Source organism: Pelobates fuscus, chromosome 5, assembly GCF_036172605.1.
Source record: "Pelobates fuscus isolate aPelFus1 chromosome 5, aPelFus1.pri, whole genome shotgun sequence".
In the NCBI taxonomy this organism is placed as follows: Eukaryota; Metazoa; Chordata; class Amphibia; order Anura; family Pelobatidae; genus Pelobates; species Pelobates fuscus.
This window is the reverse complement of record NC_086321.1, coordinates 86,896,105-86,919,911: the sequence shown is the minus strand read 5'-3', so window position 1 is coordinate 86,919,911 and position 23,807 is coordinate 86,896,105. Positions and strand designations below refer to the sequence as shown.

At 55.0% G+C, this 23,807-nt stretch overlaps 1 protein-coding gene and 22 non-coding genes across 24 annotated transcripts in view; all 23 read left to right on the top strand.

Annotated features, from left to right (window-relative positions):
- SLC38A9 (solute carrier family 38 member 9) overlaps nucleotides 1-23,807 on the top strand; it is a 325,631-nt gene that overhangs the window by 167,638 nt on the left and 134,186 nt on the right. The window lies entirely within an intron of this gene.
- LOC134613097 (U1 spliceosomal RNA) lies at nucleotides 412-575 on the top strand. The gene has a single exon (XR_010091125.1). It is a non-coding gene; the product is annotated as a U1 spliceosomal RNA (small nuclear RNA).
- Nucleotides 1,653-1,816, top strand: LOC134612976 (U1 spliceosomal RNA). Its single transcript, XR_010091011.1, has one exon. It is a non-coding gene; the product is annotated as a U1 spliceosomal RNA (small nuclear RNA).
- LOC134613096 (U1 spliceosomal RNA) lies at nucleotides 2,579-2,742 on the top strand. Its single transcript, XR_010091124.1, has one exon. It is a non-coding gene; the product is annotated as a U1 spliceosomal RNA (small nuclear RNA).
- Nucleotides 3,820-3,983, top strand: LOC134612975 (U1 spliceosomal RNA). The gene has a single exon (XR_010091010.1). It is a non-coding gene; the product is annotated as a U1 spliceosomal RNA (small nuclear RNA).
- LOC134613095 (U1 spliceosomal RNA) lies at nucleotides 4,750-4,913 on the top strand. Its single transcript, XR_010091123.1, has one exon. It is a non-coding gene; the product is annotated as a U1 spliceosomal RNA (small nuclear RNA).
- LOC134612974 (U1 spliceosomal RNA) lies at nucleotides 5,991-6,154 on the top strand. The gene has a single exon (XR_010091009.1). It is a non-coding gene; the product is annotated as a U1 spliceosomal RNA (small nuclear RNA).
- Nucleotides 6,921-7,084, top strand: LOC134613094 (U1 spliceosomal RNA). Its single transcript, XR_010091122.1, has one exon. It is a non-coding gene; the product is annotated as a U1 spliceosomal RNA (small nuclear RNA).
- On the top strand, nucleotides 8,162-8,325 carry LOC134612973 (U1 spliceosomal RNA). Its single transcript, XR_010091008.1, has one exon. It is a non-coding gene; the product is annotated as a U1 spliceosomal RNA (small nuclear RNA).
- LOC134613093 (U1 spliceosomal RNA) lies at nucleotides 9,092-9,255 on the top strand. The gene has a single exon (XR_010091121.1). It is a non-coding gene; the product is annotated as a U1 spliceosomal RNA (small nuclear RNA).
- On the top strand, nucleotides 10,322-10,485 carry LOC134612972 (U1 spliceosomal RNA). Its single transcript, XR_010091007.1, has one exon. It is a non-coding gene; the product is annotated as a U1 spliceosomal RNA (small nuclear RNA).
- LOC134613092 (U1 spliceosomal RNA) lies at nucleotides 11,249-11,412 on the top strand. Its single transcript, XR_010091120.1, has one exon. It is a non-coding gene; the product is annotated as a U1 spliceosomal RNA (small nuclear RNA).
- LOC134612971 (U1 spliceosomal RNA) lies at nucleotides 12,479-12,642 on the top strand. Its single transcript, XR_010091006.1, has one exon. It is a non-coding gene; the product is annotated as a U1 spliceosomal RNA (small nuclear RNA).
- On the top strand, nucleotides 13,406-13,569 carry LOC134613091 (U1 spliceosomal RNA). Its single transcript, XR_010091119.1, has one exon. It is a non-coding gene; the product is annotated as a U1 spliceosomal RNA (small nuclear RNA).
- On the top strand, nucleotides 14,636-14,799 carry LOC134612970 (U1 spliceosomal RNA). Its single transcript, XR_010091005.1, has one exon. It is a non-coding gene; the product is annotated as a U1 spliceosomal RNA (small nuclear RNA).
- LOC134613090 (U1 spliceosomal RNA) lies at nucleotides 15,582-15,745 on the top strand. The gene has a single exon (XR_010091118.1). It is a non-coding gene; the product is annotated as a U1 spliceosomal RNA (small nuclear RNA).
- On the top strand, nucleotides 16,812-16,975 carry LOC134612969 (U1 spliceosomal RNA). Its single transcript, XR_010091004.1, has one exon. It is a non-coding gene; the product is annotated as a U1 spliceosomal RNA (small nuclear RNA).
- On the top strand, nucleotides 17,754-17,917 carry LOC134613089 (U1 spliceosomal RNA). The gene has a single exon (XR_010091117.1). It is a non-coding gene; the product is annotated as a U1 spliceosomal RNA (small nuclear RNA).
- LOC134612968 (U1 spliceosomal RNA) lies at nucleotides 18,984-19,147 on the top strand. The gene has a single exon (XR_010091003.1). It is a non-coding gene; the product is annotated as a U1 spliceosomal RNA (small nuclear RNA).
- LOC134613088 (U1 spliceosomal RNA) lies at nucleotides 19,930-20,093 on the top strand. The gene has a single exon (XR_010091116.1). It is a non-coding gene; the product is annotated as a U1 spliceosomal RNA (small nuclear RNA).
- On the top strand, nucleotides 21,166-21,329 carry LOC134612967 (U1 spliceosomal RNA). Its single transcript, XR_010091002.1, has one exon. It is a non-coding gene; the product is annotated as a U1 spliceosomal RNA (small nuclear RNA).
- LOC134613087 (U1 spliceosomal RNA) lies at nucleotides 22,093-22,256 on the top strand. The gene has a single exon (XR_010091115.1). It is a non-coding gene; the product is annotated as a U1 spliceosomal RNA (small nuclear RNA).
- LOC134612966 (U1 spliceosomal RNA) lies at nucleotides 23,323-23,486 on the top strand. The gene has a single exon (XR_010091001.1). It is a non-coding gene; the product is annotated as a U1 spliceosomal RNA (small nuclear RNA).

The window sequence follows — 23,807 nt, the reverse complement described above, 5'->3', positions numbered from 1 at the left end:
CTACAGTCACGATGAAGGGGTTAAAAGGCCTTTTGCTGGCATAGGTGTGTGCAGACTTCACTCCCCGAGCAGAGCATAGGCTGCTGCGATGTGCTTTGATATGCAGACGAGGGAACTGAGCTCTAGAAAACAAAGGTGATTGCGACTGTCTGACTGGGAGAGTGTGGTCATCGTATGCAAATGTTTTTGCTGAAAGGCATCCTGGGAGTTGGCCCATTTTTGCGAAGGCTCCTCTGTCCGGGGCATGTAGGAGTGCAAGGGTGGGGCAGCTGCCGGTTACCCCACCAAGGGAGCAGCCGGCTCGAGGGATGCCTGGTGCCTCAGGGGAGCTGGGTGCTACTGCAGGGCCCGCCTCCCCATGCTCACAGGCGTGTGCCGGCGTAGCGCTTGTGTGCTCTCCCTTCCCAACTCATACTTACCTGGCTGGGGAGATACCATGATCACGAAGGTGGTTCTCCCAGGGCGAGGCTCACCCATTGCACTCCGGGTGTGCTGACCTCTGCGATTTCCCCAAATGCGGGAAACTCGACTGCATAATTTATGGTAGTGGGGGACTGCGTTCGCGCTATCCCCTGATTTGTGCTGGTTTAAAGATAGATGGAGAGCGTGGGGGCACTGGTGAAAAGGCTGCATGGCAGTCTGCTGGTTGGTCGCTCGCTGCAGCTTTTCCTGCGACCCCCCCAAACATTTCTCGCCTCCTGCTTGTTTTGCTCTGCGCTCGGGCCCAATCGCCCCGTGGCTGGCACCGCAAACGCTCTCTCGCCACCTTTTTACTGTTTCTTGACGTTTCTCTGCTCCACTTCTTTGCAAAACACCCTTTCCTTGCTATGCCGCTCTCAAGACAACCAACAGATGGCACTGCAACACAATCACGAGCAGCCCAGCCTTTTGAAAGGTGCCTGGGTTTTTTTGCACAGTCGCCCAGAGCCTCTAGGATGCGCGCGCCACGCAGCGCGCTAGGCGTCCACTCGCGTTGGTTTTTCCGCCCATGCTTTGCCCTGCGCTTTGACGAGACGGGCGCCAGGTTGCGCTGCAGTTGCTGAATAGCTCTCCGAGCCAGTCCAGCACTGGGGGTCGACTTGCCCTTATCATCAGGGATGCAGGCATGAGCAGCAAGGAGGCATTCTCCCACTCTTTCGCCTGGCCCCAGCGCAGCTGAACCGATTCGCCCTGCTCCCCCGGGCGCACCGGAGGGTGCTGCAAAGTGGGGGGACGCTGGCCCTGCTCTCTTTGCAAACCCCAAGGGCTGCCTGGGAAGGGAAGGTGAGGGGGGAAGGGCCCTTGCTTAGCAGCTGCTGTTGCTCTGTAGCCACTGGGAGCAAACTGGCACTTGCATTCTCATGCAGACGAGACTAGCATTTCTCGTGGAAGCAAAGCGGGCTCTTGACTGAAAGCCTGGATAGATGTGGTCATCGTATGCAAATAAGGTTTGCTGCAAAGTACCCTGGGAGTGCACCCACTCGGCACGCGTGTGAGGGTTGCAGCTCTTCACGCGTGGAAAGCCTGGGCTCTTGACGGCAAGGCTTGAATTCGGGAGCTGCCTTTCTGGGTGCCTGTTTTGTCAGGAGAGACGAGTGGTACAGGAGGGAATGCTCCTTAAGCTGAAGGGGGGCTTTTGCGAGCTGCGTCCGTGCAGTCGGCCCTTCCAACTCATACTTACCTGGCAGGGGAGATACCATGATCATGAAGGTGGTTCTCCCAGGGCGAGGCTCACCCATTGCACTCCGGGTGTGCTGACCCCTGCGATTTCCCCAAATGCGGGAAACTCGACTGCATAATTTATGGTAGTGGGGGACTGCGTTCGCGCTTTCCCCTGGTCGTGCTTGTTCAAAGATAGATCTCTCTTTGCAAACTTTTCAGTCTCTCCCTCGGGCATTGCCCTGGTGCCTGTTCTTGCCTCCGTGCATCTCTTCTGGGTGCAGAAAGTATATTGTTTCTCTCCCCTGACATTGCAGGCTTCCCTGTTGCCCGCTGGTTTGTTTTGGGGTCTTTTTTTTTTTTTTTTTTTTTGTTGTTGGTTTTTGGGGAAGAGGGTTTGCTTTGGTTTTTGCATTTAAAATACATAAAGAAAGAAATAAATTAATACATTTTGAAACATTTGTGTCATCGTTACTCTGTAATTACCCTCGTCTATAGCTTCCTTAGCTTAACCCCCATCCATGACCCTCTACAGTCACGATGAAGGGGTTAAAAGGCCTTTTGCTGGCATAGGTGTGTGCAGACTTCACTCCCCGAGCAGAGCATAGGCTGCTGCGATGTGCTTTGATATGCAGACGAGGGAACTGAGCTCTAGAAAACAAAGGTGATTGCGACTGTCTGACTGGGAGAGTGTGGTCATCGTATGCAAATGTTTTTGCTGAAAGGCATCCTGGGAGTTGGCCCATTTTTGCGAAGGCTCCTCTGTCCGGGGCATGTAGGAGTGCAAGGGTGGGGCAGCTGCCGGTTACCCCACCAAGGGAGCAGCCGGCTCGAGGGATGCCTGGTGCCTCAGGGGAGCTGGGTGCTACTGCAGGGCCCGCCTCCCCATGCTCACAGGCGTGTGCCGGCGTAGCGCTTGTGTGCTCTCCCTTCCCAACTCATACTTACCTGGCTGGGGAGATACCATGATCACGAAGGTGGTTCTCCCAGGGCGAGGCTCACCCATTGCACTCCGGGTGTGCTGACCTCTGCGATTTCCCCAAATGCGGGAAACTCGACTGCATAATTTATGGTAGTGGGGGACTGCGTTCGCGCTATCCCCTGATTTGTGCTGGTTTAAAGATAGATGGAGAGCGTGGGGGCACTGGTGAAAAGGCTGCATGGCAGTCTGCTGGTTGGTCGCTCGCTGCAGCTTTTCCTGCGACCCCCCCAAACATTTCTCGCCTCCTGCTTGTTTTGCTCTGCGCTCGGGCCCAATCGCCCCGTGGCTGGCACCGCAAACGCTCTCTCGCCACCTTTTTACTGTTTCTTGACGTTTCTCTGCTCCACTTCTTTGCAAAACACCCTTTCCTTGCTATGCCGCTCTCAAGACAACCAACAGATGGCACTGCAACACAATCACGAGCAGCCCAGCCTTTTGAAAGGTGCCTGGGTTTTTTTGCACAGTCGCCCAGAGCCTCTAGGATGCGCGCGCCACGCAGCGCGCTAGGCGTCCACTCGCGTTGGTTTTTCCGCCCATGCTTTGCCCTGCGCTTTGACGAGACGGGCGCCAGGTTGCGCTGCAGTTGCTGAATAGCTCTCCGAGCCAGTCCAGCACTGGGGGCCGACTTGCCCTTATCATCAGGGATGCAGGCATGAGCAGCAAGGAGGCATTCTCCCACTCTTTCGCCTGGCCCCAGCGCAGCTGAACCGATTCGCCCTGCTCCCCCGGGCGCACCGGAGGGTGCTGCAAAGTGGGGGGACGCTGGCCCTGCTCTCTTTGCAAACCCCAAGGGCTGCCTGGGAAGGGAAGGTGAGGGGGGAAGGGCCCTTGCTTAGCAGCTGCTGTTGCTCTGTAGCCACTGGGAGCAAACTGGCACTTGCATTCTCATGCAGACGAGACTAGCATTTCTCGTGGAAGCAAAGCGGGCTCTTGACTGAAAGCCTGGATAGATGTGGTCATCGTATGCAAATAAGGTTTGCTGCAAAGTACCCTGGGAGTGCACCCACTCGGCACGCGTGTGAGGGTTGCAGCTCTTCACGCGTGGAAAGCCTGGGCTCTTGACGGCAAGGCTTGAATTCGGGAGCTGCCTTTCTGGGTGCCTGTTTTGTCAGGAGAGACGAGTGGTACAGGAGGGAATGCTCCTTAAGCTGAAGGGGGGCTTTTGCGAGCTGCGTCCGTGCAGTCGGCCCTTCCAACTCATACTTACCTGGCAGGGGAGATACCATGATCATGAAGGTGGTTCTCCCAGGGCGAGGCTCACCCATTGCACTCCGGGTGTGCTGACCCCTGCGATTTCCCCAAATGCGGGAAACTCGACTGCATAATTTATGGTAGTGGGGGACTGCGTTCGCGCTTTCCCCTGGTCGTGCTTGTTCAAAGATAGATCTCTCTTTGCAAACTTTTCAGTCTCTCCCTCGGGCATTGCCCTGGTGCCTGTTCTTGCCTCCGTGCATCTCTTCTGGGTGCAGAAAGTATATTGTTCCTCTCCCCTGACATTGCAGGCTTCCCTGTTGCCCGCTGGTTTGTTTTGGGGTCTTTTTTTTTTTTTTTTTTGTTGTTGTTGGTTTTTGGGGAAGAGGGTTTGCTTTGGTTTTTGCATTTAAAATACATAAAGAAAGAAAGAAATAAATTAATACATTTTGAAACATTTGTGTCATCGTTACTCTGTAATTACCCTCGTCTATAGCTTCCTTAGCTTAACCCCCATCCATGACCCTCTACAGTCACGATGAAGGGGTTAAAAGGCCTTTTGCTGGCATAGGTGTGTGCAGACTTCACTCCCCGAGCAGAGCATAGGCTGCTGCGATGTGCTTTGATATGCAGACGAGGGAACTGAGCTCTAGAAAACAAAGGTGATTGCGACTGTCTGACTGGGAGAGTGTGGTCATCGTATGCAAATGTTTTTGCTGAAAGGCATCCTGGGAGTTGGCCCATTTTTGCGAAGGCTCCTCTGTCCGGGGCATGTAGGAGTGCAAGGGTGGGGCAGCTGCCGGTTACCCCACCAAGGGAGCAGCCGGCTCGAGGGATGCCTGGTGCCTCAGGGGAGCTGGGTGCTACTGCAGGGCCCGCCTCCCCATGCTCACAGGCGTGTGCCGGCGTAGCGCTTGTGTGCTCTCCCTTCCCAACTCATACTTACCTGGCTGGGGAGATACCATGATCACGAAGGTGGTTCTCCCAGGGCGAGGCTCACCCATTGCACTCCGGGTGTGCTGACCTCTGCGATTTCCCCAAATGCGGGAAACTCGACTGCATAATTTATGGTAGTGGGGGACTGCGTTCGCGCTATCCCCTGATTTGTGCTGGTTTAAAGATAGATGGAGAGCGTGGGGGCACTGGTGAAAAGGCTGCATGGCAGTCTGCTGGTTGGTCGCTCGCTGCAGCTTTTCCTGCGACCCCCCCAAACATTTCTCGCCTCCTGCTTGTTTTGCTCTGCGCTCGGGCCCAATCGCCCCGTGGCTGGCACCGCAAACGCTCTCTCGCCACCTTTTTACTGTTTCTTGACGTTTCTCTGCTCCACTTCTTTGCAAAACACCCTTTCCTTGCTATGCCGCTCTCAAGACAACCAACAGATGGCACTGCAACACAATCACGAGCAGCCCAGCCTTTTGAAAGGTGCCTGGGTTTTTTTGCACAGTCGCCCAGAGCCTCTAGGATGCGCGCGCCACGCAGCGCGCTAGGCGTCCACTCGCGTTGGTTTTTCCGCCCATGCTTTGCCCTGCGCTTTGACGAGACGGGCGCCAGGTTGCGCTGCAGTTGCTGAATAGCTCTCCGAGCCAGTCCAGCACTGGGGGCCGACTTGCCCTTATCATCAGGGATGCAGGCATGAGCAGCAAGGAGGCATTCTCCCACTCTTTCGCCTGGCCCCAGCGCAGCTGAACCGATTCGCCCTGCTCCCCCGGGCGCACCGGAGGGTGCTGCAAAGTGGGGGGACGCTGGCCCTGCTCTCTTTGCAAACCCCAAGGGCTGCCTGGGAAGGGAAGGTGAGGGGGGAAGGGCCCTTGCTTAGCAGCTGCTGTTGCTCTGTAGCCACTGGGAGCAAACTGGCACTTGCATTCTCATGCAGACGAGACTAGCATTTCTCGTGGAAGCAAAGCGGGCTCTTGACTGAAAGCCTGGATAGATGTGGTCATCGTATGCAAATAAGGTTTGCTGCAAAGTACCCTGGGAGTGCACCCACTCGGCACGCGTGTGAGGGTTGCAGCTCTTCACGCGTGGAAAGCCTGGGCTCTTGACGGCAAGGCTTGAATTCGGGAGCTGCCTTTCTGGGTGCCTGTTTTGTCAGGAGAGACGAGTGGTACAGGAGGGAATGCTCCTTAAGCTGAAGGGGGGCTTTTGCGAGCTGCGTCCGTGCAGTCGGCCCTTCCAACTCATACTTACCTGGCAGGGGAGATACCATGATCATGAAGGTGGTTCTCCCAGGGCGAGGCTCACCCATTGCACTCCGGGTGTGCTGACCCCTGCGATTTCCCCAAATGCGGGAAACTCGACTGCATAATTTATGGTAGTGGGGGACTGCGTTCGCGCTTTCCCCTGGTCGTGCTTGTTCAAAGATAGATCTCTCTTTGCAAACTTTTCAGTCTCTCCCTCGGGCATTGCCCTGGTGCCTGTTCTTGCCTCCGTGCATCTCTTCTGGGTGCAGAAAGTATATTGTTCCTCTCCCCTGACATTGCAGGCTTCCCTGTTGCCCGCTGGTTTGTTTTGGGGTCTTTTTTTTTTTTTTTTTTGTTGTTGTTGGTTTTTGGGGAAGAGGGTTTGCTTTGGTTTTTGCATTTAAAATACATAAAGAAAGAAAGAAATAAATTAATACATTTTGAAACATTTGTGTCATCGTTACTCTGTAATTACCCTCGTCTATAGCTTCCTTAGCTTAACCCCCATCCATGACCCTCTACAGTCACGATGAAGGGGTTAAAAGGCCTTTTGCTGGCATAGGTGTGTGCAGACTTCACTCCCCGAGCAGAGCATAGGCTGCTGCGATGTGCTTTGATATGCAGACGAGGGAACTGAGCTCTAGAAAACAAAGGTGATTGCGACTGTCTGACTGGGAGAGTGTGGTCATCGTATGCAAATGTTTTTGCTGAAAGGCATCCTGGGAGTTGGCCCATTTTTGCGAAGGCTCCTCTGTCCGGGGCATGTAGGAGTGCAAGGGTGGGGCAGCTGCCGGTTACCCCACCAAGGGAGCAGCCGGCTCGAGGGATGCCTGGTGCCTCAGGGGAGCTGGGTGCTACTGCAGGGCCCGCCTCCCCATGCTCACAGGCGTGTGCCGGCGTAGCGCTTGTGTGCTCTCCCTTCCCAACTCATACTTACCTGGCTGGGGAGATACCATGATCACGAAGGTGGTTCTCCCAGGGCGAGGCTCACCCATTGCACTCCGGGTGTGCTGACCTCTGCGATTTCCCCAAATGCGGGAAACTCGACTGCATAATTTATGGTAGTGGGGGACTGCGTTCGCGCTATCCCCTGATTTGTGCTGGTTTAAAGATAGATGGAGAGCGTGGGGGCACTGGTGAAAAGGCTGCATGGCAGTCTGCTGGTTGGTCGCTCGCTGCAGCTTTTCCTGCGACCCCCCCAAACATTTCTCGCCTCCTGCTTGTTTTGCTCTGCGCTCGGGCCCAATCGCCCCGTGGCTGGCACCGCAAACGCTCTCTCGCCACCTTTTTACTGTTTCTTGACGTTTCTCTGCTCCACTTCTTTGCAAAACACCCTTTCCTTGCTATGCCGCTCTCAAGACAACCAACAGATGGCACTGCAACACAATCACGAGCAGCCCAGCCTTTTGAAAGGTGCCTGGGTTTTTTTGCACAGTCGCCCAGAGCCTCTAGGATGCGCGCGCCACGCAGCGCGCTAGGCGTCCACTCGCGTTGGTTTTTCCGCCCATGCTTTGCCCTGCGCTTTGACGAGACGGGCGCCAGGTTGCGCTGCAGTTGCTGAATAGCTCTCCGAGCCAGTCCAGCACTGGGGGCCGACTTGCCCTTATCATCAGGGATGCAGGCATGAGCAGCAAGGAGGCATTCTCCCACTCTTTCGCCTGGCCCCAGCGCAGCTGAACCGATTCGCCCTGCTCCCCCGGGCGCACCGGAGGGTGCTGCAAAGTGGGGGGACGCTGGCCCTGCTCTCTTTGCAAACCCCAAGGGCTGCCTGGGAAGGGAAGGTGAGGGGGGAAGGGCCCTTGCTTAGCAGCTGCTGTTGCTCTGTAGCCACTGGGAGCAAACTGGCACTTGCATTCTCATGCAGACGAGACTAGCATTTCTCGTGGAAGCAAAGCGGGCTCTTGACTGAAAGCCTGGATAGATGTGGTCATCGTATGCAAATAAGGTTTGCTGCAAAGTACCCTGGGAGTGCACCCACTCGGCACGCGTGTGAGGGTTGCAGCTCTTCACGCGTGGAAAGCCTGGGCTCTTGACGGCAAGGCTTGAATTCGGGAGCTGCCTTTCTGGGTGCCTGTTTTGTCAGGAGAGACGAGTGGTACAGGAGGGAATGCTCCTTAAGCTGAAGGGGGGCTTTTGCGAGCTGCGTCCGTGCAGTCGGCCCTTCCAACTCATACTTACCTGGCAGGGGAGATACCATGATCATGAAGGTGGTTCTCCCAGGGCGAGGCTCACCCATTGCACTCCGGGTGTGCTGACCCCTGCGATTTCCCCAAATGCGGGAAACTCGACTGCATAATTTATGGTAGTGGGGGACTGCGTTCGCGCTTTCCCCTGGTCGTGCTTGTTCAAAGATAGATCTCTCTTTGCAAACTTTTCAGTCTCTCCCTCGGGCATTGCCCTGGTGCCTGTTCTTGCCTCCGTGCATCTCTTCTGGGTGCAGAAAGTATATTGTTCCTCTCCCCTGACATTGCAGGCTTCCCTGTTGCCCGCTGGTTTGTTTTGGGGTCTTTTTTTTTTTTTTTTTTGTTGTTGTTGGTTTTTGGGGAAGAGGGTTTGCTTTGGTTTTTGCATTTAAAATACATAAAGAAAGAAAGAAATAAATTAATACATTTTGAAACATTTGTGTCATCGTTACTCTGTAATTACCCTCGTCTATAGCTTCCTTAGCTTAACCCCCATCCATGACCCTCTACAGTCACGATGAAGGGGTTAAAAGGCCTTTTGCTGGCATAGGTGTGTGCAGACTTCACTCCCCGAGCAGAGCATAGGCTGCTGCGATGTGCTTTGATATGCAGACGAGGGAACTGAGCTCTAGAAAACAAAGGTGATTGCGACTGTCTGACTGGGAGAGTGTGGTCATCGTATGCAAATGTTTTTGCTGAAAGGCATCCTGGGAGTTGGCCCATTTTTGCGAAGGCTCCTCTGTCCGGGGCATGTAGGAGTGCAAGGGTGGGGCAGCTGCCGGTTACCCCACCAAGGGAGCAGCCGGCTCGAGGGATGCCTGGTGCCTCAGGGGAGCTGGGTGCTACTGCAGGGCCCGCCTCCCCATGCTCACAGGCGTGTGCCGGCGTAGCGCTTGTGTGCTCTCCCTTCCCAACTCATACTTACCTGGCTGGGGAGATACCATGATCACGAAGGTGGTTCTCCCAGGGCGAGGCTCACCCATTGCACTCCGGGTGTGCTGACCTCTGCGATTTCCCCAAATGCGGGAAACTCGACTGCATAATTTATGGTAGTGGGGGACTGCGTTCGCGCTATCCCCTGATTTGTGCTGGTTTAAAGATAGATGGAGAGCGTGGGGGCACTGGTGAAAAGGCTGCATGGCAGTCTGCTGGTTGGTCGCTCGCTGCAGCTTTTCCTGCGACCCCCCCAAACATTTCTCGCCTCCTGCTTGTTTTGCTCTGCGCTCGGGCCCAATCGCCCCGTGGCTGGCACCGCAAACGCTCTCTCGCCACCTTTTTACTGTTTCTTGACGTTTCTCTGCTCCACTTCTTTGCAAAACACCCTTTCCTTGCTATGCCGCTCTCAAGACAACCAACAGATGGCACTGCAACACAATCACGAGCAGCCCAGCCTTTTGAAAGGTGCCTGGGTTTTTTTGCACAGTCGCCCAGAGCCTCTAGGATGCGCGCGCCACGCAGCGCGCTAGGCGTCCACTCGCGTTGGTTTTTCCGCCCTGCGCTTTGACGAGACGGGCGCCAGGTTGCGCTGCAGTTGCTGAATAGCTCTCCGAGCCAGTCCAGCACTGGGGGCCGACTTGCCCTTATCATCAGGGATGCAGGCATGAGCAGCAAGGAGGCATTCTCCCACTCTTTCGCCTGGCCCCAGCGCAGCTGAACCGATTCGCCCTGCTCCCCCGGGCGCACCGGAGGGTGCTGCAAAGTGGGGGGACGCTGGCCCTGCTCTCTTTGCAAACCCCAAGGGCTGCCTGGGAAGGGAAGGTGAGGGGGGAAGGGCCCTTGCTTAGCAGCTGCTGTTGCTCTGTAGCCACTGGGAGCAAACTGGCACTTGCATTCTCATGCAGACGAGACTAGCATTTCTCGTGGAAGCAAAGCGGGCTCTTGACTGAAAGCCTGGATAGATGTGGTCATCGTATGCAAATAAGGTTTGCTGCAAAGTACCCTGGGAGTGCACCCACTCGGCACGCGTGTGAGGGTTGCAGCTCTTCACGCGTGGAAAGCCTGGGCTCTTGACGGCAAGGCTTGAATTCGGGAGCTGCCTTTCTGGGTGCCTGTTTTGTCAGGAGAGACGAGTGGTACAGGAGGGAATGCTCCTTAAGCTGAAGGGGGGCTTTTGCGAGCTGCGTCCGTGCAGTCGGCCCTTCCAACTCATACTTACCTGGCAGGGGAGATACCATGATCATGAAGGTGGTTCTCCCAGGGCGAGGCTCACCCATTGCACTCCGGGTGTGCTGACCCCTGCGATTTCCCCAAATGCGGGAAACTCGACTGCATAATTTATGGTAGTGGGGGACTGCGTTCGCGCTTTCCCCTGGTCGTGCTTGTTCAAAGATAGATCTCTCTTTGCAAACTTTTCAGTCTCTCCCTCGGGCATTGCCCTGGTGCCTGTTCTTGCCTCCGTGCATCTCTTCTGGGTGCAGAAAGTATATTGTTCCTCTCCCCTGACATTGCAGGCTTCCCTGTTGCCCGCTGGTTTGTTTTGGGGTCTTTTTTTTTTTTGTTGTTGTTGTTGGTTTTTGGGGAAGAGGGTTTGCTTTGGTTTTTGCATTTAAAATACATAAAGAAAGAAAGAAATAAATTAATACATTTTGAAACATTTGTGTCATCGTTACTCTGTAATTACCCTCGTCTATAGCTTCCTTAGCTTAACCCCCATCCATGACCCTCTACAGTCACGATGAAGGGGTTAAAAGGCCTTTTGCTGGCATAGGTGTGTGCAGACTTCACTCCCCGAGCAGAGCATAGGCTGCTGCGATGTGCTTTGATATGCAGACGAGGGAACTGAGCTCTAGAAAACAAAGGTGATTGCGACTGTCTGACTGGGAGAGTGTGGTCATCGTATGCAAATGTTTTTGCTGAAAGGCATCCTGGGAGTTGGCCCATTTTTGCGAAGGCTCCTCTGTCCGGGGCATGTAGGAGTGCAAGGGTGGGGCAGCTGCCGGTTACCCCACCAAGGGAGCAGCCGGCTCGAGGGATGCCTGGTGCCTCAGGGGAGCTGGGTGCTACTGCAGGGCCCGCCTCCCCATGCTCACAGGCGTGTGCCGGCGTAGCGCTTGTGTGCTCTCCCTTCCCAACTCATACTTACCTGGCTGGGGAGATACCATGATCACGAAGGTGGTTCTCCCAGGGCGAGGCTCACCCATTGCACTCCGGGTGTGCTGACCTCTGCGATTTCCCCAAATGCGGGAAACTCGACTGCATAATTTATGGTAGTGGGGGACTGCGTTCGCGCTATCCCCTGATTTGTGCTGGTTTAAAGATAGATGGAGAGCGTGGGGGCACTGGTGAAAAGGCTGCATGGCAGTCTGCTGGTTGGTCGCTCGCTGCAGCTTTTCCTGCGACCCCCCCAAACATTTCTCGCCTCCTGCTTGTTTTGCTCTGCGCTCGGGCCCAATCGCCCCGTGGCTGGCACCGCAAACGCTCTCTCGCCACCTTTTTACTGTTTCTTGACGTTTCTCTGCTCCACTTCTTTGCAAAACACCCTTTCCTTGCTATGCCGCTCTCAAGACAACCAACAGATGGCACTGCAACACAATCACGAGCAGCCCAGCCTTTTGAAAGGTGCCTGGGTTTTTTTGCACAGTCGCCCAGAGCCTCTAGGATGCGCGCGCCACGCAGCGCGCTAGGCGTCCACTCGCGTTGGTTTTTCCGCCCTGCGCTTTGACGAGACGGGCGCCAGGTTGCGCTGCAGTTGCTGAATAGCTCTCCGAGCCAGTCCAGCACTGGGGGCCGACTTGCCCTTATCATCAGGGATGCAGGCATGAGCAGCAAGGAGGCATTCTCCCACTCTTTCGCCTGGCCCCAGCGCAGCTGAACCGATTCGCCCTGCTCCCCCGGGCGCACCGGAGGGTGCTGCAAAGTGGGGGGACGCTGGCCCTGCTCTCTTTGCAAACCCCAAGGGCTGCCTGGGAAGGGAAGGTGAGGGGGGAAGGGCCCTTGCTTAGCAGCTGCTGTTGCTCTGTAGCCACTGGGAGCAAACTGGCACTTGCATTCTCATGCAGACGAGACTAGCATTTCTCGTGGAAGCAAAGCGGGCTCTTGACTGAAAGCCTGGATAGATGTGGTCATCGTATGCAAATAAGGTTTGCTGCAAAGTACCCTGGGAGTGCACCCACTCGGCACGCGTGTGAGGGTTGCAGCTCTTCACGCGTGGAAAGCCTGGGCTCTTGACGGCAAGGCTTGAATTCGGGAGCTGCCTTTCTGGGTGCCTGTTTTGTCAGGAGAGACGAGTGGTACAGGAGGGAATGCTCCTTAAGCTGAAGGGGGGCTTTTGCGAGCTGCGTCCGTGCAGTCGGCCCTTCCAACTCATACTTACCTGGCAGGGGAGATACCATGATCATGAAGGTGGTTCTCCCAGGGCGAGGCTCACCCATTGCACTCCGGGTGTGCTGACCCCTGCGATTTCCCCAAATGCGGGAAACTCGACTGCATAATTTATGGTAGTGGGGGACTGCGTTCGCGCTTTCCCCTGGTCGTGCTTGTTCAAAGATAGATCTCTCTTTGCAAACTTTTCAGTCTCTCCCTCGGGCATTGCCCTGGTGCCTGTTCTTGCCTCCGTGCATCTCTTCTGGGTGCAGAAAGTATATTGTTCCTCTCCCCTGACATTGCAGGCTTCCCTGTTGCCCGCTGGTTTGTTTTGGGGTCTTTTTTTTTTTTGTTGTTGTTGTTGGTTTTTGGGGAAGAGGGTTTGCTTTGGTTTTTGCATTTAAAATACATAAAGAAAGAAAGAAATAAATTAATACATTTTGAAACATTTGTGTCATCGTTACTCTGTAATTACCCTCGTCTATAGCTTCCTTAGCTTAACCCCCATCCATGACCCTCTACAGTCACGATGAAGGGGTTAAAAGGCCTTTTGCTGGCATAGGTGTGTGCAGACTTCACTCCCCGAGCAGAGCATAGGCTGCTGCGATGTGCTTTGATATGCAGACGAGGGAACTGAGCTCTAGAAAACAAAGGTGATTGCGACTGTCTGACTGGGAGAGTGTGGTCATCGTATGCAAATGTTTTTGCTGAAAGGCATCCTGGGAGTTGGCCCATTTTTGCGAAGGCTCCTCTGTCCGGGGCATGTAGGAGTGCAAGGGTGGGGCAGCTGCCGGTTACCCCACCAAGGGAGCAGCCGGCTCGAGGGATGCCTGGTGCCTCAGGGGAGCTGGGTGCTACTGCAGGGCCCGCCTCCCCATGCTCACAGGCGTGTGCCGGCGTAGCGCTTGTGTGCTCTCCCTTCCCAACTCATACTTACCTGGCTGGGGAGATACCATGATCACGAAGGTGGTTCTCCCAGGGCGAGGCTCACCCATTGCACTCCGGGTGTGCTGACCTCTGCGATTTCCCCAAATGCGGGAAACTCGACTGCATAATTTATGGTAGTGGGGGACTGCGTTCGCGCTATCCCCTGATTTGTGCTGGTTTAAAGATAGATGGAGAGCGTGGGGGCACTGGTGAAAAGGCTGCATGGCAGTCTGCTGGTTGGTCGCTCGCTGCAGCTTTTCCTGCGACCCCCCCAAACATTTCTCGCCTCCTGCTTGTTTTGCTCTGCGCTCGGGCCCAATCGCCCCGTGGCTGGCACCGCAAACGCTCTCTCGCCACCTTTTTACTGTTTCTTGACGTTTCTCTGCTCCACTTCTTTGCAAAACACCCTTTCCTTGCTATGCCGCTCTCAAGACAACCAACAGATGGCACTGCAACACAATCACGAGCAGCCCAGCCTTTTGAAAGGTGCCTGGGTTTTTTTGCACAGTCGCCCAGAGCCTCTAGGATGCGCGCGCCACGCAGCGCGCTAGGCGTCCACTCGCGTTGGTTTTTCCGCCCTGCGCTTTGACGAGACGGGCGCCAGGTTGCGCTGCAGTTGCTGAATAGCTCTCCGAGCCAGTCCAGCACTGGGGGCCGACTTGCCCTTATCATCAGGGATGCAGGCATGAGCAGCAAGGAGGCATTCTCCCACTCTTTCGCCTGGCCCCAGCGCAGCTGAACCGATTCGCCCTGCTCCCCCGGGCGCACCGGAGGGTGCTGCAAAGTGGGGGGACGCTGGCCCTGCTCTCTTTGCAAACCCCAAGGGCTGCCTGGGAAGGGAAGGTGAGGGGGGAAGGGCCCTTGCTTAGCAGCTGCTGTTGCTCTGTAGCCACTGGGAGCAAACTGGCACTTGCATTCTCATGCAGACGAGACTAGCATTTCTCGTGGAAGCAAAGCGGGCTCTTGACTGAAAGCCTGGATAGATGTGGTCATCGTATGCAAATAAGGTTTGCTGCAAAGTACCCTGGGAGTGCACCCACTCGGCACGCGTGTGAGGGTTGCAGCTCTTCACGCGTGGAAAGCCTGGGCTCTTGACGGCAAGGCTTGAATTCGGGAGCTGCCTTTCTGGGTGCCTGTTTTGTCAGGAGAGACGAGTGGTACAGGAGGGAATGCTCCTTAAGCTGAAGGGGGGCTTTTGCGAGCTGCGTCCGTGCAGTCGGCCCTTCCAACTCATACTTACCTGGCAGGGGAGATACCATGATCATGAAGGTGGTTCTCCCAGGGCGAGGCTCACCCATTGCACTCCGGGTGTGCTGACCCCTGCGATTTCCCCAAATGCGGGAAACTCGACTGCATAATTTATGGTAGTGGGGGACTGCGTTCGCGCTTTCCCCTGGTCGTGCTTGTTCAAAGATAGATCTCTCTTTGCAAACTTTTCAGTCTCTCCCTCGGGCATTGCCCTGGTGCCTGTTCTTGCCTCCGTGCATCTCTTCTGGGTGCAGAAAGTATATTGTTCCTCTCCCCTGACATTGCAGGCTTCCCTGTTGCCCGCTGGTTTGTTTTGGGGTCTTTTTTTTTTTTTTTTTTTTTTTTTTTTTTTTTTGTTGTTGTTGGTTTTTGGGGAAGAGGGTTTGCTTTGGTTTTTGCATTTAAAATACATAAAGAAAGAAAGAAATAAATTAATACATTTTGAAACATTTGTGTCATCGTTACTCTGTAATTACCCTCGTCTATAGCTTCCTTAGCTTAACCCCCATCCATGACCCTCTACAGTCACGATGAAGGGGTTAAAAGGCCTTTTGCTGGCATAGGTGTGTGCAGACTTCACTCCCCGAGCAGAGCATAGGCTGCTGCGATGTGCTTTGATATGCAGACGAGGGAACTGAGCTCTAGAAAACAAAGGTGATTGCGACTGTCTGACTGGGAGAGTGTGGTCATCGTATGCAAATGTTTTTGCTGAAAGGCATCCTGGGAGTTGGCCCATTTTTGCGAAGGCTCCTCTGTCCGGGGCATGTAGGAGTGCAAGGGTGGGGCAGCTGCCGGTTACCCCACCAAGGGAGCAGCCGGCTCGAGGGATGCCTGGTGCCTCAGGGGAGCTGGGTGCTACTGCAGGGCCCGCCTCCCCATGCTCACAGGCGTGTGCCGGCGTAGCGCTTGTGTGCTCTCCCTTCCCAACTCATACTTACCTGGCTGGGGAGATACCATGATCACGAAGGTGGTTCTCCCAGGGCGAGGCTCACCCATTGCACTCCGGGTGTGCTGACCTCTGCGATTTCCCCAAATGCGGGAAACTCGACTGCATAATTTATGGTAGTGGGGGACTGCGTTCGCGCTATCCCCTGATTTGTGCTGGTTTAAAGATAGATGGAGAGCGTGGGGGCACTGGTGAAAAGGCTGCATGGCAGTCTGCTGGTTGGTCGCTCGCTGCAGCTTTTCCTGCGACCCCCCCAAACATTTCTCGCCTCCTGCTTGTTTTGCTCTGCGCTCGGGCCCAATCGCCCCGTGGCTGGCACCGCAAACGCTCTCTCGCCACCTTTTTACTGTTTCTTGACGTTTCTCTGCTCCACTTCTTTGCAAAACACCCTTTCCTTGCTATGCCGCTCTCAAGACAACCAACAGATGGCACTGCAACACAATCACGAGCAGCCCAGCCTTTTGAAAGGTGCCTGGGTTTTTTTGCACAGTCGCCCAGAGCCTCTAGGATGCGCGCGCCACGCAGCGCGCTAGGCGTCCACTCGCGTTGGTTTTTCCGCCCTGCGCTTTGACGAGACGGGCGCCAGGTTGCGCTGCAGTTGCTGAATAGCTCTCCGAGCCAGTCCAGCACTGGGGGCCGACTTGCCCTTATCATCAGGGATGCAGGCATGAGCAGCAAGGAGGCATTCTCCCACTCTTTCGCCTGGCCCCAGCGCAGCTGAACCGATTCGCCCTGCTCCCCCGGGCGCACCGGAGGGTGCTGCAAAGTGGGGGGACGCTGGCCCTGCTCTCTTTGCAAACCCCAAGGGCTGCCTGGGAAGGGAAGGTGAGGGGGGAAGGGCCCTTGCTTAGCAGCTGCTGTTGCTCTGTAGCCACTGGGAGCAAACTGGCACTTGCATTCTCATGCAGACGAGACTAGCATTTCTCGTGGAAGCAAAGCGGGCTCTTGACTGAAAGCCTGGATAGATGTGGTCATCGTATGCAAATAAGGTTTGCTGCAAAGTACCCTGGGAGTGCACCCACTCGGCACGCGTGTGAGGGTTGCAGCTCTTCACGCGTGGAAAGCCTGGGCTCTTGACGGCAAGGCTTGAATTCGGGAGCTGCCTTTCTGGGTGCCTGTTTTGTCAGGAGAGACGAGTGGTACAGGAGGGAATGCTCCTTAAGCTGAAGGGGGGCTTTTGCGAGCTGCGTCCGTGCAGTCGGCCCTTCCAACTCATACTTACCTGGCAGGGGAGATACCATGATCATGAAGGTGGTTCTCCCAGGGCGAGGCTCACCCATTGCACTCCGGGTGTGCTGACCCCTGCGATTTCCCCAAATGCGGGAAACTCGACTGCATAATTTATGGTAGTGGGGGACTGCGTTCGCGCTTTCCCCTGGTCGTGCTTGTTCAAAGATAGATCTCTCTTTGCAAACTTTTCAGTCTCTCCCTCGGGCATTGCCCTGGTGCCTGTTCTTGCCTCCGTGCATCTCTTCTGGGTGCAGAAAGTATATTGTTCCTCTCCCCTGACATTGCAGGCTTCCCTGTTGCCCGCTGGTTTGTTTTGGGGTCTTTTTTTTTTTTTTTTTTTTTTTTTTTTTTGTTGTTGTTGGTTTTTGGGGAAGAGGGTTTGCTTTGGTTTTTGCATTTAAAATACATAAAGAAAGAAAGAAATAAATTAATACATTTTGAAACATTTGTGTCATCGTTACTCTGTAATTACCCTCGTCTATAGCTTCCTTAGCTTAACCCCCATCCATGACCCTCTACAGTCACGATGAAGGGGTTAAAAGGCCTTTTGCTGGCATAGGTGTGTGCAGACTTCACTCCCCGAGCAGAGCATAGGCTGCTGCGATGTGCTTTGATATGCAGACGAGGGAACTGAGCTCTAGAAAACAAAGGTGATTGCGACTGTCTGACTGGGAGAGTGTGGTCATCGTATGCAAATGTTTTTGCTGAAAGGCATCCTGGGAGTTGGCCCATTTTTGCGAAGGCTCCTCTGTCCGGGGCATGTAGGAGTGCAAGGGTGGGGCAGCTGCCGGTTACCCCACCAAGGGAGCAGCCGGCTCGAGGGATGCCTGGTGCCTCAGGGGAGCTGGGTGCTACTGCAGGGCCCGCCTCCCCATGCTCACAGGCGTGTGCCGGCGTAGCGCTTGTGTGCTCTCCCTTCCCAACTCATACTTACCTGGCTGGGGAGATACCATGATCACGAAGGTGGTTCTCCCAGGGCGAGGCTCACCCATTGCACTCCGGGTGTGCTGACCTCTGCGATTTCCCCAAATGCGGGAAACTCGACTGCATAATTTATGGTAGTGGGGGACTGCGTTCGCGCTATCCCCTGATTTGTGCTGGTTTAAAGATAGATGGAGAGCGTGGGGGCACTGGTGAAAAGGCTGCATGGCAGTCTGCTGGTTGGTCGCTCGCTGCAGCTTTTCCTGCGACCCCCCCAAACATTTCTCGCCTCCTGCTTGTTTTGCTCTGCGCTCGGGCCCAATCGCCCCGTGGCTGGCACCGCAAACGCTCTCTCGCCACCTTTTTACTGTTTCTTGACGTTTCTCTGCTCCACTTCTTTGCAAAACACCCTTTCCTTGCTATGCCGCTCTCAAGACAACCAACAGATGGCACTGCAACACAATCACGAGCAGCCCAGCCTTTTGAAAGGTGCCTGGGTTTTTTTGCACAGTCGCCCAGAGCCTCTAGGATGCGCGCGCCACGCAGCGCGCTAGGCGTCCACTCGCGTTGGTTTTTCCGCCCTGCGCTTTGACGAGACGGGCGCCAGGTTGCGCTGCAGTTGCTGAATAGCTCTCCGAGCCAGTCCAGCACTGGGGGCCGACTTGCCCTTATCATCAGGGATGCAGGCATGAGCAGCAAGGAGGCATTCTCCCACTCTTTCGCCTGGCCCCAGCGCAGCTGAACCGATTCGCCCTGCTCCCCCGGGCGCACCGGAGGGTGCTGCAAAGTGGGGGGACGCTGGCCCTGCTCTCTTTGCAAACCCCAAGGGCTGCCTGGGAAGGGAAGGTGAGGGGGGAAGGGCCCTTGCTTAGCAGCTGCTGTTGCTCTGTAGCCACTGGGAGCAAACTGGCACTTGCATTCTCATGCAGACGAGACTAGCATTTCTCGTGGAAGCAAAGCGGGCTCTTGACTGAAAGCCTGGATAGATGTGGTCATCGTATGCAAATAAGGTTTGCTGCAAAGTACCCTGGGAGTGCACCCACTCGGCACGCGTGTGAGGGTTGCAGCTCTTCACGCGTGGAAAGCCTGGGCTCTTGACGGCAAGGCTTGAATTCGGGAGCTGCCTTTCTGGGTGCCTGTTTTGTCAGGAGAGACGAGTGGTACAGGAGGGAATGCTCCTTAAGCTGAAGGGGGGCTTTTGCGAGCTGCGTCCGTGCAGTCGGCCCTTCCAACTCATACTTACCTGGCAGGGGAGATACCATGATCATGAAGGTGGTTCTCCCAGGGCGAGGCTCACCCATTGCACTCCGGGTGTGCTGACCCCTGCGATTTCCCCAAATGCGGGAAACTCGACTGCATAATTTATGGTAGTGGGGGACTGCGTTCGCGCTTTCCCCTGGTCGTGCTTGTTCAAAGATAGATCTCTCTTTGCAAACTTTTCAGTCTCTCCCTCGGGCATTGCCCTGGTGCCTGTTCTTGCCTCCGTGCATCTCTTCTGGGTGCAGAAAGTATATTGTTCCTCTCCCCTGACATTGCAGGCTTCCCTGTTGCCCGCTGGTTTGTTTTGGGGTCTTTTTTTTTTTTTTTTTTTTTTTTTTTTTTTTTTGTTGTTGTTGGTTTTTGGGGAAGAGGGTTTGCTTTGGTTTTTGCATTTAAAATACATAAAGAAAGAAAGAAATAAATTAATACATTTTGAAACATTTGTGTCATCGTTACTCTGTAATTACCCTCGTCTATAGCTTCCTTAGCTTAACCCCCATCCATGACCCTCTACAGTCACGATGAAGGGGTTAAAAGGCCTTTTGCTGGCATAGGTGTGTGCAGACTTCACTCCCCGAGCAGAGCATAGGCTGCTGCGATGTGCTTTGATATGCAGACGAGGGAACTGAGCTCTAGAAAACAAAGGTGATTGCGACTGTCTGACTGGGAGAGTGTGGTCATCGTATGCAAATGTTTTTGCTGAAAGGCATCCTGGGAGTTGGCCCATTTTTGCGAAGGCTCCTCTGTCCGGGGCATGTAGGAGTGCAAGGGTGGGGCAGCTGCCGGTTACCCCACCAAGGGAGCAGCCGGCTCGAGGGATGCCTGGTGCCTCAGGGGAGCTGGGTGCTACTGCAGGGCCCGCCTCCCCATGCTCACAGGCGTGTGCCGGCGTAGCGCTTGTGTGCTCTCCCTTCCCAACTCATACTTACCTGGCTGGGGAGATACCATGATCACGAAGGTGGTTCTCCCAGGGCGAGGCTCACCCATTGCACTCCGGGTGTGCTGACCTCTGCGATTTCCCCAAATGCGGGAAACTCGACTGCATAATTTATGGTAGTGGGGGACTGCGTTCGCGCTATCCCCTGATTTGTGCTGGTTTAAAGATAGATGGAGAGCGTGGGGGCACTGGTGAAAAGGCTGCAGTCTGCTGGTTGGTCGCTCGCTGCAGCTTTTCCTGCGACCCCCCCAAACATTTCTCGCCTCCTGCTTGTTTTGCTCTGCGCTCGGGCCCAATCGCCCCGTGGCTGGCACCGCAAACGCTCTCTCGCCACCTTTTTACTGTTTCTTGACGTTTCTCTGCTCCACTTCTTTGCAAAACACCCTTTCCTTGCTATGCCGCTCTCAAGACAACCAACAGATGGCACTGCAACACAATCACGAGCAGCCCAGCCTTTTGAAAGGTGCCTGGGTTTTTTTGCACAGTCGCCCAGAGCCTCTAGGATGCGCGCGCCACGCAGCGCGCTAGGCGTCCACTCGCGTTGGTTTTTCCGCCCATGCTTTGCCCTGCGCTTTGACGAGACGGGCGCCAGGTTGCGCTGCAGTTGCTGAATAGCTCTCCGAGCCAGTCCAGCACTGGGGGCCGACTTGCCCTTATCATCAGGGATGCAGGCATGAGCAGCAAGGAGGCATTCTCCCACTCTTTCGCCTGGCCCCAGCGCAGCTGAACCGATTCGCCCTGCTCCCCCGGGCGCACCGGAGGGTGCTGCAGAGTGGGGGGATGCTGGCCCTGCTCTCTTTGCAAACCCCAAGGGCTGCCTGGGAAGGGAAGGTGAGGGGGGAAGGGCCCTTGCTTAGCAGCTGCTGTTGCTCTGTAGCCACTGGGAGCAAACTGGCACTTGCATTCTCATGCAGACGAGACTAGCATTTCTCGTGGAAGCAAAGCGGGCTCTTGACTGAAAGCCTGGATAGATGTGGTCATCGTATGCAAATAAGGTTTGCTGCAAAGTACCCTGGGAGTGCACCCACTCGGCACGCGTGTGAGGGTTGCAGCTCTTCACGCGTGGAAAGCCTGGGCTCTTGACGGCAAGGCTTGAATTCGGGAGCTGCCTTTCTGGGTGCCTGTTTTGTCAGGAGAGACGAGTGGTACAGGAGGGAATGCTCCTTAAGCTGAAGGGGGGCTTTTGCGAGCTGCGTCCGTGCAGTCGGCCCTTCCAACTCATACTTACCTGGCAGGGGAGATACCATGATCATGAAGGTGGTTCTCCCAGGGCGAGGCTCACCCATTGCACTCCGGGTGTGCTGACCCCTGCGATTTCCCCAAATGCGGGAAACTCGACTGCATAATTTATGGTAGTGGGGGACTGCGTTCGCGCTTTCCCCTGGTCGTGCTTGTTCAAAGATAGATCTCTCTTTGCAAACTTTTCAGTCTCTCCCTCGGGCATTGCCCTGGTGCCTGTTCTTGCCTCCGTGCATCTCTTCTGGGTGCAGAAAGTATATTGTTCCTCTCCCCTGACATTGCAGGCTTCCCTGTTGCCCGCTGGTTTGTTTTGGGGTCTTTTTTTTTTTTGTTGTTGTTGTTGGTTTTTGGGGAAGAGGGTTTGCTTTGGTTTTTGCATTTAAAATACATAAAGAAAGAAAGAAATAAATTAATACATTTTGAAACATTTGTGTCATCGTTACTCTGTAATTACCCTCGTCTATAGCTTCCTTAGCTTAACCCCCATCCATGACCCTCTACAGTCACGATGAAGGGGTTAAAAGGCCTTTTGCTGGCATAGGTGTGTGCAGACTTCACTCCCCGAGCAGAGCATAGGCTGCTGCGATGTGCTTTGATATGCAGACGAGGGAACTGAGCTCTAGAAAACAAAGGTGATTGCGACTGTCTGACTGGGAGAGTGTGGTCATCGTATGCAAATGTTTTTGCTGAAAGGCATCCTGGGAGTTGGCCCATTTTTGCGAAGGCTCCTCTGTCCGGGGCATGTAGGAGTGCAAGGGTGGGGCAGCTGCCGGTTACCCCACCAAGGGAGCAGCCGGCTCGAGGGATGCCTGGTGCCTCAGGGGAGCTGGGTGCTACTGCAGGGCCCGCCTCCCCATGCTCACAGGCGTGTGCCGGCGTAGCGCTTGTGTGCTCTCCCTTCCCAACTCATACTTACCTGGCTGGGGAGATACCATGATCACGAAGGTGGTTCTCCCAGGGCGAGGCTCACCCATTGCACTCCGGGTGTGCTGACCTCTGCGATTTCCCCAAATGCGGGAAACTCGACTGCATAATTTATGGTAGTGGGGGACTGCGTTCGCGCTATCCCCTGATTTGTGCTGGTTTAAAGATAGATGGAGAGCGTGGGGGCACTGGTGAAAAGGCTGCATGGCAGTCTGCTGGTTGGTCGCTCGCTGCAGCTTTTCCTGCGACCCCCCCAAACATTTCTCGCCTCCTGCTTGTTTTGCTCTGCGCTCGGGCCCAATCGCCCCGTGGCTGGCACCGCAAACGCTCTCTCGCCACCTTTTTACTGTTTCTTGACGTTTCTCTGCTCCACTTCTTTGCAAAACACCCTTTCCTTGCTATGCCGCTCTCAAGACAACCAACAGATGGCACTGCAACACAATCACGAGCAGCCCAGCCTTTTGAAAGGTGCCTGGGTTTTTTTGCACAGTCGCCCAGAGCCTCTAGGATGCGCGCGCCACGCAGCGCGCTAGGCGTCCACTCGCGTTGGTTTTTCCGCCCTGCGCTTTGACGAGACGGGCGCCAGGTTGCGCTGCAGTTGCTGAATAGCTCTCCGAGCCAGTCCAGCACTGGGGGCCGACTTGCCCTTATCATCAGGGATGCAGGCATGAGCAGCAAGGAGGCATTCTCCCACTCTTTCGCCTGGCCCCAGCGCAGCTGAACCGATTCGCCCTGCTCCCCCGGGCGCACCGGAGGGTGCTGCAAAGTGGGGGGACGCTGGCCCTGCTCTCTTTGCAAACCCCAAGGGCTGCCTGGGAAGGGAAGGTGAGGGGGGAAGGGCCCTTGCTTAGCAGCTGCTGTTGCTCTGTAGCCACTGGGAGCAAACTGGCACTTGCATTCTCATGCAGACGAGACTAGCATTTCTCGTGGAAGCAAAGCGGGCTCTTGACTGAAAGCCTGGATAGATGTGGTCATCGTATGCAAATAAGGTTTGCTGCAAAGTACCCTGGGAGTGCACCCACTCGGCACGCGTGTGAGGGTTGCAGCTCTTCACGCGTGGAAAGCCTGGGCTCTTGACGGCAAGGCTTGAATTCGGGAGCTGCCTTTCTGGGTGCCTGTTTTGTCAGGAGAGACGAGTGGTACAGGAGGGAATGCTCCTTAAGCTGAAGGGGGGCTTTTGCGAGCTGCGTCCGTGCAGTCGGCCCTTCCAACTCATACTTACCTGGCAGGGGAGATACCATGATCATGAAGGTGGTTCTCCCAGGGCGAGGCTCACCCATTGCACTCCGGGTGTGCTGACCCCTGCGATTTCCCCAAATGCGGGAAACTCGACTGCATAATTTATGGTAGTGGGGGACTGCGTTCGCGCTTTCCCCTGGTCGTGCTTGTTCAAAGATAGATCTCTCTTTGCAAACTTTTCAGTCTCTCCCTCGGGCATTGCCCTGGTGCCTGTTCTTGCCTCCGTGCATCTCTTCTGGGTGCAGAAAGTATATTGTTCCTCTCCCCTGACATTGCAGGCTTCCCTGTTGCCCGCTGGTTTGTTTTGGGGTCTTTTTTTTTTTTTTTTTTTTTTTTTTTTTTTTTGTTGTTGTTGGTTTTTGGGGAAGAGGGTTTGCTTTGGTTTTTGCATTTAAAATACATAAAGAAAGAAAGAAATAAATTAATACATTTTGAAACATTTGTGTCATCGTTACTCTGT